The sequence below is a fragment of the Gorilla gorilla genome, chromosome 10 (assembly GCF_029281585.2).
Source record: "Gorilla gorilla gorilla isolate KB3781 chromosome 10, NHGRI_mGorGor1-v2.1_pri, whole genome shotgun sequence".
NCBI lineage: Eukaryota > Metazoa > Chordata > Mammalia > Primates > Hominidae > Gorilla > Gorilla gorilla.
The window spans coordinates 82244556-82261820 of record NC_073234.2 but is presented as its reverse complement, the minus strand read 5'-3'; positions in this window follow the sequence as shown (position 1 = coordinate 82261820).

Sequence of the window (17265 nt, the reverse complement as noted above, 5' to 3'; positions counted from 1 at the left end):
TTTATATTTGTCCAGTTATTCTTTCAAAAATATATTTTGAGCACTTGCTTTATGCAAGGAACCAAGGAAGTTGCTCTGAGGGTGACAGATGTAAAAATGTAGTTTTGAAATTAAGGAATTTACAATGAGAAAAGAGAAGTAACACATGAACACAAATAATTATAAGAAGGTAGTTCTTTAAAAAGTCATAATAAGCATTAAGTATTAAGGAGAATTCGAGAGAGGAATGGATCACTTCCAGCTTGTAGATCATAAGGAAGATTGCTCTACTGCATGGCCAACTCCTGATTAGAGATTATGCACATTAAGCTCTTGAAAGAGACTTGCTGACATTGTCACCTTCTTTGCTTAAGTGCTTGGTTAACATAAATAGGAGCTTCGATTACTATAATTCAATTGGAATAGAAGGACTTTTAAATCAAAATACTTAACCTCTGTGCCCTAGGAAAAGTAGGAAACAGCACATTTGCAGAAGGGATTCAGCTATGTTATACATGGGTCCTTTAGTTGTCTAGTGGTAATTTGGCCAATGCTCAAAACACGGAAATGGAGAACAAGTCACAAGAGCAGAGGAAGATGAAAGACGCTGAGTAGATGCAGTAACATGAATAAACTGAATAATCAAAACTACATCCAGTGTGGATTTGTAATAGAGACACTATTGCATGCTGGTGAAGAAGCTGGCTCTGGAATCAGTCTGCCTGGGGTCATCAAACTGTGGTTCTGATGCTTGGCCAAGTTAGTTTCTTCTTGTCTCAATTTTCTCATTTATATAATAAGGATAATATTTTATTTCACAGAGTTGTTGTAAGAATTAAATGAGGTAATACATATTCTTTTCTTTTGAGATGGAGTCTCGCTCTGTTGCCAGGCTGAAGTGCAGTGGTGTGATCTTGGCTCACTGCAACCTCTGCCTCCTGAGTTCAGGCAATTCTCCTGCCTCAGCCTCCCAAGTAGCTGGGACTACACACGTGTGCCACCACGCCCAGCTAATTTTTGTATTTTTAGTAGGGACAGGGTTTCACCATGTTGGCCAGGATGGTCTCGATCTCTTGACCTCGTGACTCGCCCGCCTCAGCCTCCCAAAGTGCTGGGATTACAGGTGTGAACCACCACGCCTAGCTACATATGAATTCTTAAAAGAGCATCTGGTGAGTGGTGAGCTCTGAATATATGTAAGCTGTCATTGCTGTTTGAAGTGTAGTAAATTTCCAGAATGCTAGTCACTCACATTCAAATAGAAGTACAAAATACTTTTTCAGAGGCAAAGAGATGAACTGTTTGTAGCATTTCATGTCCTCATAGATAACTGAGAATTAAACAGACTTAGTGTGTGGTACCAGATTGTGAGTCTTCTGTTCTGGCTGTCTGAAGTCTTATGAAAGAGGGGTGCTGCAGAAGCCTCACTGGCATTCTCCTAACATAATCATTGTAGTGTGTATTTGCTTCCTAGGGCTATACAAACTGGGTGGCCTAAAACAACAGACATTTATTCTCCTTCAGTTCTGGAGGTTAGAAGTCCAAAATCAAGGTGACAGTAGGGCCAGGTTTCCTCTGAGACTCTTAGCAGAGTCCTCCCTTGCCTCTTCCTAGCTTCTAAGGTTGGCCATCCACCCCTGGTGGTCCTTGGCTTGCAACTGAATCACTGCAGTTTCTGCCTCTCATCACATGGCATTCTCCCTGTGTGTCTTTTCGTATGTCATTTTCCTTTTTTAAGGACACCTGTCATGTTGGGTTAGGGCTTACTAATGACTTCATCTTAACTTGATTACATCTGCAAAGACTCTATTTCCAAATAAAGTCACATTCACATCATAGATACAGTTATGCGTCTTTCTGGGGGTTACAACTTAACCCATAACATAGTGTCTCTCAGAACTGAGGTTTGTTCAATGTGGGTTCATGGCCGTAATATGAATAACAACAACAACAACAACAACAACAACAACAACAACAACAACAACACCCTGAGGCTTGGAGCCCTCAGAGGGTTTGAGAGGTGTTTTGACGGGTTCGTGAAGACAGCAGCTTTAGTGCTCTAACTTTTTCATGGTGGCTCATATGGGCTATTACCGTATAAACTAGGGAAGCCAACTCATTTTCACTCCTGCATTCACTCATTGAGTTGTTGTTTTCTTTCACCTTGCCAAAATGTGTGAATTCATATAAGAGCAAAAGTAATTTCAGAATTATCTAGTGGTAATGGTACTTGCAGGATGACAGGGGCTTTTTTTTTTTTTTTTTTTTTTTTTAAGAGAAGTTTTGTGGCTTGGGGATATTATATAAATCCTCAAGTGGGGTCATGGGGATCAAAATGCTTGGGATTTATTGCTATACAGGAAGAAAAGTGTATTTTCTGTTTAATTCTTTGGAAAGGTCACACATGGGATCCCAGCAGGTTTAGTAAATCATATATCCTGGGGGAGGAACCCAGATGGTGTGGAGCTACTGACCTAGCACAGAGACTGAGGCATGCTGCTGGAGGCGTAAAGCTTGGCTGGCCTCTGTGGGCTTGGGTTGTGGCTGTGTCACGGTCTACCACTTTGCCATTTGTCTCTGTGGATCCTGAAAGCTGCAGATAAAAATTTTAAAGGCTTAGCTGCCTGTAATTTAAGAAAGAACTTGGTTAGAAGTCAGATCAAGTGAAAGAAAATGAAATGTCATTGCACAAAAGGAAAATGACCAATCTGGTGGAAATGGAGCATTTTTTAAAATAGTTTTTTGTTTGTTTGTTTGTTTTCCATTAGTTATTTTTATCTACTTTTTGTCTTAGCTTTTGATGCCAATACTTCTTTTTTTGGTTGAAATCTAGTAACTTTTAATGTTTGGGACAAAAAGAAGACAGCTAATCTGAGACCAATGAAAGAAAGGAATGCAGAAGCCTGATGCCTGGGCACCATCAGCTATGCAGTAGCATTCCCTCCTTGGGAAAAAATATTGACAGTTTGAAGGAGACTTGAGATGTTAACATAATTACTTAAGACAAAGGCTGAGCAGGGAGAGAGAGTGGTCGTTTCAAATTATATGGTCAAAAATAGGTAAATCAAAGTTACATGCTTTCAATTTGATGTATGTGCTTTTCATTTTGGTTTATGATTCAGACCACTTACAGTTGATCTCTGTAGAAGTGCTTTTAAGTCAAAGTTTCAAAAATGTTAGGGAATAGTGCTTTTTAGTTATTTTTTAGTATAATAAAAAAAAAATTCCTTGCTTCTATGTGTGACTATGCACTTTACGTATCAAAAAGTAATCTTAAAAATTCCCAGAGTTGAGTCTATTTATTAACTCTTGTTGAGATAGTTTCTGGGTTTGGATTTAAAGTCTAAAATGTGAAACTTTATGAAAAGTAGAGCCCAGGGCCAGGTGTCGTGGTTCAGATCTGTAATCCAAGCACTTTGGAAGGCCAAGGTGGGAGCTTTGCTTGAGCTCAAGAGTTTGAGACCACTCTGGGCAACATAGTGAGACTCCATCTCTACAAAAAAAAAAAAAAAATTAAAAAAAAACTTAGCCAGTTATGGTAGTGTGCACGTGTAGTCTTAGCCACTTGGGAGGCTGGGGTGGGAGGATCACTTGAGCCTAGGAGTTCAAGGCTGTAGAGAGGTATGATTGTGCCACTGTACTCCAAACTGGATGAAAGAGCAAGAGCCAAAAAAAAAAAAAAAAAATGCTCAGCTCTAGAACTGACTATAGTAATAAAAAGAAGACATTCTTTAGTGACATAAAACTTGGGTGTTATATCTTACATTGGCTATTATTCTTATGTGCAACAACATAACAATGAGAAAAACAAGCCAGATACAAAAAAGTATGTATTGTTTGATTCCCATTTATATAAACTTAAAAATGGGCAAAACTAATCTATGGTGTTGAAAGTCAGAATTGTGGTGTACCTCAGGGAGAGGTAAACACTGAGAAGGGGTACCATGGGGTCTGCCAGCTTCTGGTAGTGTGCCAGTTCCTAATCTAGGGACTGATAACTTGAGTGTGTTCGTTTTGTGTTCATCAAACTCTTCACCTAATCATTTGTACACTTTTCTGTGACCTTTATGTTACATTTTAAAAGAAGTTAAAGAGTTATGTTATAGAACTTAATGTGCATTCTTTAGAAAAATTTTATCCTAAAGAAATGTAAATTTATAGTCAGTTCTAGAGCTTATGATGTGTCTTTTTGAAAGTTTGACCTGCACCTGTACCCTAAAACTTAAAGTATAATAATAATAAAAAAAAGAAAAAAAATAAATGCAGAAAATGATTTGACAAAAAAAAAAAAAAAGTTTGACCTAATCTTAATCATGGCAGATTTGGGAATGCTAATGTTTATATATTACTTTCATAATTACACCAAAATTGATGAATCTTTCTCTGGGAGCTATCCATTGATGTTCCTTGTAATTAGCAACCTGCTTCTGTTTCCGAAATTGTACTTTCAATCATATAAGTGTGTTCAAAGGCCTCAGCAGGAACCAGAATTAGCTACAATTTATATTCAGTTCAGAACATAGAATTTGTTTCTCAAATTTCTCATTAGCTTGGCAGTTTATAAACTTGGATGTGTGTATGTGAGTTTTAGGAATCTGAGGATTGGACAAAAAAGAGAGACAGAGAATATTAAGGCAGTAAAGAAGAGTTTGGAAGAGTAGAGATAAGTAGAAATAATGACATTAGAAGGCAGAAGTCTTCAGATAGTCATTCAGAAGCAAGATGATGAAATACTCTTTTGGCCAGACACATCATACTTACTCAACCTTTGTATTTAGCTTCAATTGTTGGTTGAATGGACTCAGCTGTTCACACTGTAGAAGTAGTGGTAGTGGTAGTAGCATAAGGAGTGTAGATTTTGCTTTAAATATCACTCATTTAAAATACTTTTGTTCTTTGCTAGGTGATATGATATGATATACATGTCACATTTCTTGTCATGCATGAACCTACCCTTTAGTTGGAGAAACAAGGCATTTGGAGGTGAAATGTTCAAATGAAAATATATGTACAAGATAAGTGGTGTAAATACACACACAGTAACAGTAACAATATTTGATACATTTTGCATTTGTTTGTATGCCAGCCAAATAATAAAGACCAGCTTTCTAACAGAAAAATGACAAAGGACTGGATTGGACAGTCTGTGAGGAGAGATATATAAATCACCAATACATACATGAAAATATGTTCAGTATCACTGGTAATCAAAGGGTCACAAATTAAAATTTCACCTATCAAATTGGCCAAATTGAGAAAAACTGATAATAGCCAATGTTGGTTAAGTTTTAAGGAAATCAGGAGTGGCAATGGGCATAATCTTTCCAATGGGAAATTAAGCGATGCATATCAAAATTTAAAATGTACATACTCTGTGACCAAAGGCAGATACAGGGTTTGTGGAGCCCAAGCCTGTGCAACTGGGAAAGGGAGAGAGTTCTTTTAAAAAAGGATCCCAAAGTTATATGTATTGTTTAATTCCCATTTATATAAACTTATATATAAAAGTTTATATATACAAATAACAAATATACAAAGTTATAAATACAAATTTAGGTATGACATTAAATATTTAGTTCGAATGAGAAAAAATCACAACAAATTTTTATGAAATTGGTAAATACCATAAACATCACAAAATCCATCTCTATGAGGCAAACTTGGGAATCAGTCTGGCTCCAGGGCATGGCTCTTAACAGCTGTGCTCTGACTGCCTCAGAATGTATCATTCATCTATGTCCATTGACTACTACAGACCAAAACACATTTGCAACTTCTTGTCACCTCTGCTGCTAGTGCCTTGGTCCAAACCTCCATCGTGTCTCTCTTGGATCATGGGAATACTCTCCTAACTGGTCTCTGTATTTTGCCCTTGAACAGAATGCATGTATTATGTTTTTAACATTTTTTAGTAATTGACTTTCTGACACTCCTCTATTTTATTTATTATATTATTTTGGTTACTCTTTGATTGCCTTTTCATGTGACGATGGTTTTGTACTATTTTCTACAAAGAGACAGGAAAGATAAGTCCTCTATCATGGTAGGTGGAAATCTATTTTTTATTGTTAATAGTTGCATAAAACCTGAAAATTCTCACGCACACAAATTTGCTATTTGTAGCACTGCCACAGGTTTGTTGCATTTGTAATTGCATATACTGCATTATTGAATATGTTTCTGACAGGAGAGAGCCTTCGTTTAGTCTAGCCACTGATGGAAACTGAATCCTTTGTTTACAATTTTAGATACCTGATGATTGGAAGAATTTTCTACAGACTAGCTTGTGGCTCTATACATTTTACATGCTGTTTCTCCTTCACTACTCATATATTTCTGGTGCCAGGCTTGGCAAGAGGTGTTTTCATTGTGATGTGACCTCTGACCTTGCAGGGTGAGATGGAATGAGGGGCAGTAGGAATATTCCTGCCTTTTTTTCTAGTCTGGAACAGCTATCAATACCTATCCCTGGAGGTGACCCCAAATCCATATAAAAAAGCCACTAAACCAAAATAAAGTATAATTCCAAAGTCAGTTTGACCCCCCAGATTCCAAAAATGTCCATATCTCCTTCAGTGCAGTCAATTTAAGGGGATGTTTGATGAGAGGAAAATTGCAGTGGATGGCAACAGCAGTCATAACAGATCCAGTTGAAATATTTTATTTTTACAAATTTTACAAAAGCAGAGCCATTGAACACATTTTGAGGATCCCTTTTACGTCTTGGAAGAAGCTTTAGGAAATGAGGGACCCTGAAAATTACACTTAATTAGGCACTTAATATATGTGCCTCTGTCTATGACCTGGATACTTCTAAGAATTTATCATAAGGAAAATGTGCAGTAAAAATCAATAATAGCAAACATTTGTTGAACGCTTACTGTACACCAGACACCTTGCTAAGAACTTCATTTTGACTTTTTATAATGAGTGTTTTATTTTTATATCATATTTAAAAATTCCAGAGAACAATATCCGTGTTTAAATGAGAATTTTAGTTTAGACAATGTCAAAATTATGATCATTTTTACTTCATCTTTTCACTTCAACTTTTATATGGATTTATGCAGTTTATACAACAACTGCATAGTGAATGCTAGGCAGTGTTCTAGATGTTGAAATTCCTGCCTTCATGAAGCTTATATTCTAGTTGAACAAGATACTCAATAAATAAGTTAACAAATAAGATAAATAAGTCTGTTATCACATGTTGGATGGTTATAAGTACTAAGGAGAAACAAGATAGCAAGCAAGGAGGTAAGAAATATGTATGTGTATGGAGTGGGGGTTGAGATTTTAGATGGATCATTTCACAGAGAAGGTAATACTTAAGTAAAGACCAGGCCAGGTGCGGTGGCTCATGCCTGTAATCCCAGCACTTTGGGAGGCTGAGGTGGGAGGATCACCTGAGGTCAGGAGTTCAAGACCAGCCTGGCCAACATGGAGAAACCCCGTCTCTACTAAAAATACAAAAATTAGTTGGGCGTGGTGGCAGGCGCCTGTAATCCCTAGCTACTCAGGAGGCTAGGGCAGGCAGAATGGCTTGAACCAGGGAGGCGGAGGTTGCAGTGAGTCGAGATCACGCCATTACACTACTCCTGTCTGGGCGACAAAGTGAGACTCTGACTCAAAAAAAAAAAAAAAAGAGAAAAGAAAAGCCTTCTAACTGTGTATTCTAGGAAAACTCTAGAGTTCAATATTCAATATGCTGAAGGGTCTTCTTATATAATTTTAATGCCTGGATTACATTAGGATGGTAGTAAAGAGAAGCTACAACCATCACATAGCTGATGCACTTGTACCTGATATGTACTCTTGGTAAAGGCAATATGGTACCTACAAAATTACTTTAGGGTCTTTTACTGGATGGCATTGGAATGAATTACCATTTGAGGTAACAGAATTATCTTTCCTAGAGTTCTTTAAAAATAGGATAAACACTGGCAGAGTTGTGATGCTTTGATTTAAGCCAATAGAGGTCAGATTTTTTGATATACATAGGTCTTTTGATTTAGTAAGATGAATTTATTCATAATTCAAAGATCTTTTCAAAATACACTCTCCTATATGGAGATGGTAGGATCTGAACCAGGGGAATTACAAATGGTTTTAACAGGCTGAAAGAGGGGTTTTGAAGTACATTTTCCTTCAAAAAAAAAAAAAAAAGAATGAAAAAGGAAAAAAATAACCATTTTCCTGTCAAAAGAGAAAAAAGTTAAAGAAAAAAACCTACCCCAAACCCCTGAATAACCTACATAATGTGGGTTTTTTTGTTTGTATTAAGGAATGTTTTTAATATTTAAAAAATACTTTTCAACAATGGTTCTACTGAAAAAATAACAGTTTTACATGACATATAGATTTATAAAAATTACATGTTACTGTGTTTATAGAAAAAAATGGTGGCTGTGTTTTAAAAAGACATTGAAGCAGCTCTTGTGTGAAAATACACAGGTGGTGTTGAAATAGAAACAAGCCTAGGCACTAGGGTTCCTAAGGTCTGCTTTCATCTCAGCCTCTCATTTGTTATGTTACATTTCAGGGCTATCATTAATACTGCCATTGTATCCCATTTTTCTTTCATCTTCTCTTTTCACCCCGGACCCTGTTTGGGGGCCAGGAGTTCCTTTGAGAATGTGAAGGCGGCCCTAAAAGCTCTCCTTTAAAGAATGTGCAAATACACAACAGATTTGCATGTAAGTTTAGGGGTTTCATGGTTTCTGGAAAGCATCTTTGGACCTTAGCTGAGTGTGCATGAATTAGAATGCATTAGTAAGAACATGGGGCTGCAAAATATACCATATGAACAATAGTTAGAGCATTTCACTGTGATGAGCTAGAAAAAGAAAAGCTTGAGGACAGGTCGTTAATGAACTGTCACACATATCTGAAGAGCTGTTATGTGGAAGGAAGAAGTTTATTTGGGGTTGTTTTAGAGCTGGGTGGTCCACCACTGTGGCCACTGGTCACATGTGACTATTTAAATGAAAATTAAATAAAATAAAAAATTCAGCTTTCCACTCATAGTAGGCACATTTCAAGTGCTCAGTGGTCACATGGCTGCTGAATTGGACTGTTTTATCTTTGTAAGAAGTTCTGTTAGGCAGAGCTGCTCTGAAGTTTTGAACTTTCAACAGAGTGAATTATGGCAAGGCAGATTTCAGCTCATTTCTAACAAAACTGTTCTATTAATTTTAACTGTTCAGTGCCAGTGCTGTTGAACTGGCTGCCTCAAAGAATAGTAAGCTTTCTGTCATTTGAAGTACTCAGACAGAGACTAGATTCCTACTTTTTGGAGTGATGTAGAAGAGTTTCCTACCCAGAACCTTAGGGTGTTTAAGTGGGAAGAAGACTCAGCAATTCAATGTTTCTTTTACTACAGATGAAGACACAGACTCAGAGTCAGACAGTTTTGCCCAAAGACCCACAACTGGTTAATGGCAAATGCTAGGTGTCCTCATGAATCCTAGCTTAGTACTTTTCCCATTCCACCCACTGGCTAATGTTTTAACAACAAGGTCCTCACGGTTCTTGTTGAGCAACACATTTCCGCTTCTGGCATTCACCAGCTTTTCCACTTATTCTCTCCCACTCTTCTGCAGTGAAAACTACACTGCAGCCAAGCTGAACTGGCTATATTGAAATACGTTATTCTGATTCCTGCCTCTGCGTCTTTGCTGTTGCTGTGCCCTTTATCAAAGTGACATTTCTTCACAAACTTAATTCTACTTATTTTCTAACTTCTCCTCAGGTCTCAGAATATTCAAACCCATACCATCTCTTCTCTTTGCTAAACTACCTTGTTACAATGCACTCAAACATTTATACTCTCTATGATTATTATATTTTGTCTTATCACTTTGATGAGCTTCTTAAAGACTGTGATTACTATTTTCATGCATATATCCTTTTTCTGTCTCCCTCACTAGAATATAAGTTCCTCAAGGGCAGGGACTATAGCTGTCTTTTTCACCATACCTTACTATCCAGTTGCTATCCAGCAAGTGTCTTAGCACCATAATAGGTACTCAACAAATATTTATTGAATGAGTGAATCAATTTTTCTCTTCCCAAACATGCTATTATTCTCCTTAAGTTTGCCATGAATTCTCAATAAATACTTTTCTAAGCAAACATTTCTGTTTCTATAAAATAAGTATTAAAAATAGGAATATGAAAAAAACAAAGTAAGGCACTCCAGCATGTAAAGTGCTTGGGAGTCCTCACTCCCTTCCAAACCTGAGCAAGTAAAACTTGATAAGTTTTCCTGGAACTATCAGCAATCTCAGGGCAAATCACTTGCCACCCCAAAATCTGAAGAAATAGGTACATTCAGACAGTCACAGCTAAGATTTGCTTACCTACAGCAGAAGCAACTGGAACCATAGACTAGAAGGGCCATTTAAATAGTAATTGTGATGAATTGCTGGAGGCTAAGTGTTGAGTAGCTTGAGAGTGGAACTCCTAGGCGCAGGAGTCTGAGAAAGGGTCTCACACATACATGGATTTTACCTCCCGGAACCCCGTCAGGTTTTCACAGCAAAGAGCCAAGATAGACCCTGTCCTGGCTCTGGCAAGGGGAAGGGGAAAGTAATGACTTTGAAGTGCGCTCAGAATGTTCTCTATGATAAAGACTTACTCTCCAAGGAAAAGGGCTTTACCAGAGTCTTATCCCATCTGGGGAGAAGATAGTTCTCTGACTCAAGGCACCTCTAGATTCCTGTGTCAACTAAGGAAGGAGGAAAAAGGTTAAGAAACATTTGTAAAGGTCACAGTACAGCAACATAGGCCCACCAAAAGATTGAGATGTAATCCTAAGAAAATGGAATGCTTCCCTTCCCCACTCTTTACCACCACAGCAACAGGGCTCCTTATAATAACAGTGGATTACAGCTGAAAGAGCTGCAAGATGCAGACAGACACTGGCTGGCCAAGGAGAGGGGGTCTCAGGAAAGTCCAAAGACAACAGGAGAGATGAAAAAAAAAAAAGACACTAGAGGACTTTGAAACCTCTGACAACCACATCTATAGCAAACATTATGTACAATCCAATCTTAGACAGATAAGCCTCAAGCTGAAGTCCTTTTTGCCTCATTTCCTGTTATCTGATACATCATGTCTAGCTTTCAACAGAAAATTACACAGATGAGGCTGGGCGCATGGCTCATGCCTATAATTCTAGAACTTTGGGAAGCCAAGGTGGACAGATGACTTGAGGCTAGAAGTTCAAGAGCATCCTGGGCAACATGGTAAAACCCCATCTATACAAAAAATAAGAAGATTAGCCTGGCATGGTGGTGCATGGCTGTAGTCCCAGCTACTTAGGAGGCTGAGGTGGGAGGATCACTTGAGCCCAGGAGGTCAAGACTGCAGTAAGCTGTGATCACATCATTGCATTCCAGCTTGGGCAACAGAGTAAGTAAGACCCTGTCTCAACAAAGCATGCTAACAGGCAAGGAAAAACAGCCTGTAGATACAAAGCAAGCATCAGAACCAGACTCAGATGTGACGCAGATTTTGGAATTATCACACAGGGAATTTCGGTAGCTGTGATTCATATGTTAAGGGCTCTAATAGAAAAAGTAGATAACATGCAAGAACAGAGGGGTGATGTAAGCGGAGCGATGAAAGAGCTAAGAAAAGATCAAAAGGAAAAGCTAGACATTAGAAACACAGTAACAGAAATGAAGAATGCCTCTGAAGGGTCACTCAGAAGACTTAACACGATTTTTAAAAGTCTCAGTAATCTTGAAGATAGGTCAATAGAAACTTCCCAAACTGAAATGCAAAAATAAAAGAATGGGGAAAAAAAGAGCCAGGCATGGTGGCTCACACCTGTGATCCCAGCACTTTGGGAGGCCGAGGCAGGAGGATTGCTTGAGCCCAAGAGGTCCAGACCAGCCTGGGCAACATAGTGAGACCTTGTTTCTACAAAAAATAAAAAAAATTAGCCAGGCATGGTGGCATATGCCCGTGGTCCCAGCTACTTGAGATGGTAAAAGGCTAAGGTGGGAGGATTGGGAGGATCACTTGACCCTGGGAGGTGGAGGCTGCAGTTAGCTATTAACTGCACTCTGGCTGCTTGATAGAGTGAGACTGTGTCTCAAAAACCAACCAAACAAACAAAAAACAGAAGATGCAAGAACTCAGAACTTTGGCACAATTTCAAAAGGTGAAACATACATATACAGGTAATTGGAAGATCAGAAGGAGAAATAAGAATGGAACAAGAGAAATATTTGAAGTAATAATGACTGATAATTTTCCAAAATTAATGACAGACATCTAACCTAAATTCAGATCCAGGAAGCTCAGAGAACACAAAGTAGAATAAATTCCACAAAGTCTATACTTAGATATATGATATTCAACTTCGGAATGTGAAAAAATCTTGAAAGAAGCCCTGGGGTTGTGGGGATCACCATATCTATAGAGAAACAAGAATAAGAATTACAGTGGACTTCTCGTCATAAACTATGCAAGTGAAGAAAAATACTTAAAGAGTTGAAAGAAAAATAAACCCTCACCAACTTTGAATTCTAAATCCATAAAAATTATCCTTCACATGTGAAGGAGAAATAAAGACTTTCTCACATAAGCAAAACCGAGGGGATTTATTATTAGCACAGCATACCTATTCTTTATAAAATGTTAAAAGAAGTTCTTCAGAGAAAAGAATAATGATAGTTCAGCAACTTAGATCAACATTAAGGAAAGAACATCAGAGAAGGAATAAATTAAGGTAAAGTAAAATCTTTTGCTTTTCTCATTAATTGAGCTAAAAGAAAACTTTGTTTAAACTAATAATTGTAACAGTGTATTAGATAATTATAGCATATGGTTAAGTGAAATGAATGACAACAATGTCATAAGAGATTGGAGGGAGGAATTGGAAATACTTTATCTGAACTACACATGAAATGGTATAGTATTAGTTGAAACTGAACTTAGATTAGTTTAAAATGCATATTGCAAACTCTAGAACCACCACTAAAAAAGTTAAAAGAAATATAATTGAGATGCTCAGAGAGTAGATACCATGTTATATAAAATGCTCAATTAAAACAGGAGAAAGAAGAACAAGAGGAGAGAATTAAAGCAAGAGAAGGCAAAATAAGAAAAAATATATAATACATAGGAAACCTAGAGTCATAGGCAAATCCTTATTGTCTACAAGAAGCCCACTTTAAATATAAAGCATCAAGTTAAGAGTAAAGGGATGGAGAATTATACAGTATGTTAACACCAATCAAAAGAAAGCTGGAGTCACTATCTTAATTTTAGACAAAGCAGACTTCAGTACAAGGGAAATTATCAGGGATAAATAGGGACATTAAGACTGATAAAAGTATCAGTTCTCCAGGAAGACATAATCATAAAAACATATGCACCAAACAACAGAGAATCAGAATACATGAGGCAAAAACTGATGAACTTGCAAAGAGGCACAATTTCAGAATAACAAATTGACTATTGTAGCTGTGGACTTCAACACCCCTCTTTCACTAGTTGATAGATCAAGCCAGCAGAAAATCAGTAAGGACATAGTTGACTTGAATAGCATCATCAGTCAGCTTGATCTAATTGACATGTATAAAACACTCCATCCAACAATAGCAGAATCCACATTTTCAAGCTTGCATGGAAATTTACCAAGATAGATCACATCCTGGGCCATAAAACATACCTTAACAAATTTTAAAGAATAGAAATTATACAAAGTATATACTCAGACTGCAGTGAAATTAAACTATAAGTCAATAACAGAAAGATATTTGGAAAATGCCAAAATATTTACAGATTAAACAGCACCCTTCACAATAACACATGACTGAAGAGGTCACAAGATAAATTTAAGAGTATTTTGAATAGCCTGTAGTCTCAGCTACTTGGGAGGCTGAGGCAGGAGGATTTCTTGAGCCCAGGAGTTTGAGTCTAGCCTGAACAACATAGTGAGACCCAGGCACTTAAAAAATTTTTTGAATAAAATAAAATTTAAAATATAACTTATAAAAAATTGTGAGTTTAACTCCTGTCTCGCCATATACTAGCAGTAGCAGTACAACTGTGAATAACATACTTAAATGGCTGTGCTTATTTTCGTAAAATAATTTTAGTATTTAAAACTTCACCTAAAATAAGTTCTAATGTTCTATTGCATAGTATGGTGACTAGAGTTAACAATAACATGTTGCATATATTTTGAAGTAGCTAGAAAAGAGGATTTTGAAAGTTCTCATCACAAAGAAATGACACATATTTGAGGTGATAGATATGCTAATTACCCTGGTTTTATTGTTACACAATGTATACATGTATCAAAACATCACACTGTACCACATAAATGTGTACAGTTATTATTTGTCAATTAAAAGCAAAATAAAACAAAAACAAACACAAAAAATTGTGGGATGCAAGGAAAGCAATGCTTAGAGAACAACTGATACCACTAAATGCTTACATTAGAAAAGAAGAAACAATGAAACAACAAAAATATCTTTCAATAGGTAAATGAATAAACAAATTGTGGTGTATCTATACAAAAAATAAATAAATGGAGGAGAAGCAGCAGTATCTCCTACAGAATTCCAAACAATTGATGCAGATACTTCACCCTCAAGAAAGTGGTAATTTCCCACTCCTTAAAGTGTAGGTTATGCATAGTGACTTTGTTTCAGAGTATAGTGTGGGAAGGGCAAGGAAGCGACTTTATGGTAGTTACTCACAGCCAGAAGATCAAGGCATCAGCAGTGATAAGTACTATTGCTATTATGTATGATGTGATAAAGATAACACTTCACCTCTGTGGTCTTCCTTCCCAAAATATATAACTCCAGTCTCATAATGAGAAAAACATCAGACAAATTTTAATTGATGGCATTTTACAAAGATAAATACTCCTGAAATCTGTTAAGGTCATTAAAACCAAGGGAAATCTCAGAAATTGTTAGAGCCAAGAGGACCCTAAGGAAAGATGACAGCTAATGAAATATGTTTTCTTGGATGGGGTCCTAGAACAGAAAATAATATTAGGTAAAATGAAGACAATTGAATAAAGTATGGACTTTAGTTAATAATGATGTATCAGTATTGGTCCTTTAGTTGTAGCAAATGTGCACTTAGAACGTGTAGTAATAGGGGAAACTCTCTGGGGTGATATAAGTGGAGCGATGAAACAAATAGGTGAAACTGTAATCTTTGTAATTTTTGTAATTTTTCTATAAATCTAAAACTGCTGAAATACATTTTATTTTAGAAAAATCAATGTTTAAGTATACCTACTCATGTGTTCATTTGTAGAATTGTTAGCCGAACCATTTTTTCCAGTTTCAATAATTTCTGCTGAATAAAACTTTTGGTATTTGTGCTACTCAGTTTATTTCTGGAATACAGCAATTCTTTGATTTCTCCTTATAAATATATGCAAGAACAAAAGTGTCCTTTAGTTGTTAGAATCTTATATAGTCCATATATTCTTCAGCACCCATGTTATTCATTGTCTTTTTACAACCTGCTATTTAAGGACAAAATACATAGAGTCACAAATGGAAAGTAAAGAAGAACCATCTCTTTCATCTCCTCCTCATTTTGTCGTCACAGTATGAAGTGTCAGTATGGAGAAGGCATTACTTTGAAAGCAGACTGTCTGGCAGAAACTGCAAAACTGCATTTTGCAATAGTGTCATCCAAACTCTGGGGAATTCTGTTATTCAGAAGCCTCTGTGGTTCATTCATGCATTAAGAGGATGAGCCTTGCTGCTTTCTCATCTGACAGAGGAGAATGTTGCCATGACAGCTGTTAGGAGATGAGGAGATGTGTAAAGGGCATCCATAATGAAAAGAGAAAACAGCCTGGCTTCTTAGGTCTCACTGATGATGCATGGAGTGGCTTGTGTGGATTCTCAAAATGAACCTTGAAAATCCGTTAGTCCCATTTAATAATAATATCACACACACACACACACACACACACACACACACACACACACACACACACACACACGTTTCTTTTCCAGTAGCCTAAGAAGCATGTAGAAAAATTAAACCTCAACTAAAACCCACTCATAGATACCTCGTTTTCCATCTTTGGAGTGTAGACTGAAGATCTACCATATTGAAGGTTTAAAACATTTGTTTTGATAGTGATTATTATGAGGGAAAATATTTTCCAAAAAGGCAGAATCTTTTTAGAAAATGTCCTAAAACCAGAAAAGGTGTTAGAGAGTAATCAGAGAGCTTAAGTAGATTTCATCTCTTTAGTCCCAGAGAGTAAAATATATTTTCTTTATCTAAAGATGTTGAAGGAGTATTTACTGATTGAAGGATATGATATCTTGCATTTTCTTCAAAATAATATGGGAATGGGGAGTTTTTTAGGGCCACAGGCAAAAAAAGATTGGTAATGAATCGATTATAGAATATTATTATGGACTGACTTGTGCCCCCTGCCCCTGCTCCCAAAATTCATGTTAAACTAACCCCCAGTACCTCAGAATGTGACTGTATTTAAAGACAGGGTCTTTAAAGAGGTGCTCAAGTTAAAAATGAAGCCTTTAGGGTATTCTCTAATTTGGTCTGTTATCCTCATGAGAAGAGGAAATTTGGACACACAAAGAGACACCAGAAACATCCGTGTAAAGAGGAAAGACCATATGAGGACATATTGAGAAGGCATTCATCTGCACACCAAGAAAAGAGGCCTCAGAGGAAACCACCCCTGCCTGCCAATCCCTTGATCTTAGGCTTATAGCATCCAGAACTGTGAGAAAATAAATTTCTGTGGTTTAAGCCACCAGTCTGTGGTAATTTGTTATGGCAACCAGAGCAAACTCATACAAATACCTATCACATAATCGGAGTATGTGTTATCTACTCTCTGGGGAAGATTTAGTTGCTTTGGGAGTCTCATGATGGAGAGCAAAATAAGAACTGGGGGGATCAGGGAAAACTGGCCAGGAGAGGGTAGGTGTTAGCCTGGTGAAAAGCCAGTGGGAAGAGAACTTTAAGTAGAAGAAGGAGAATGTACACAGGCCTGAATATAGGGGCATGGCATGTTTGGGAAAGTAAAAGTAGCTCAATAGGGATGAATTCTAGGGTATGGGTGAATGGGGGACTGGTGAGATTAGGCATTAGGGCAGTAAGCTTTTATTACCATTCATATGCACACCCACACATCACACATCTATACACACACATGTGTTTATACTCATTTTGTTTACTGTCAGTATCTCTCCTCTAGAACATAAGTTCTTTGATGCCCTTTCTGTCTCTTTTGTTAACTGGTAT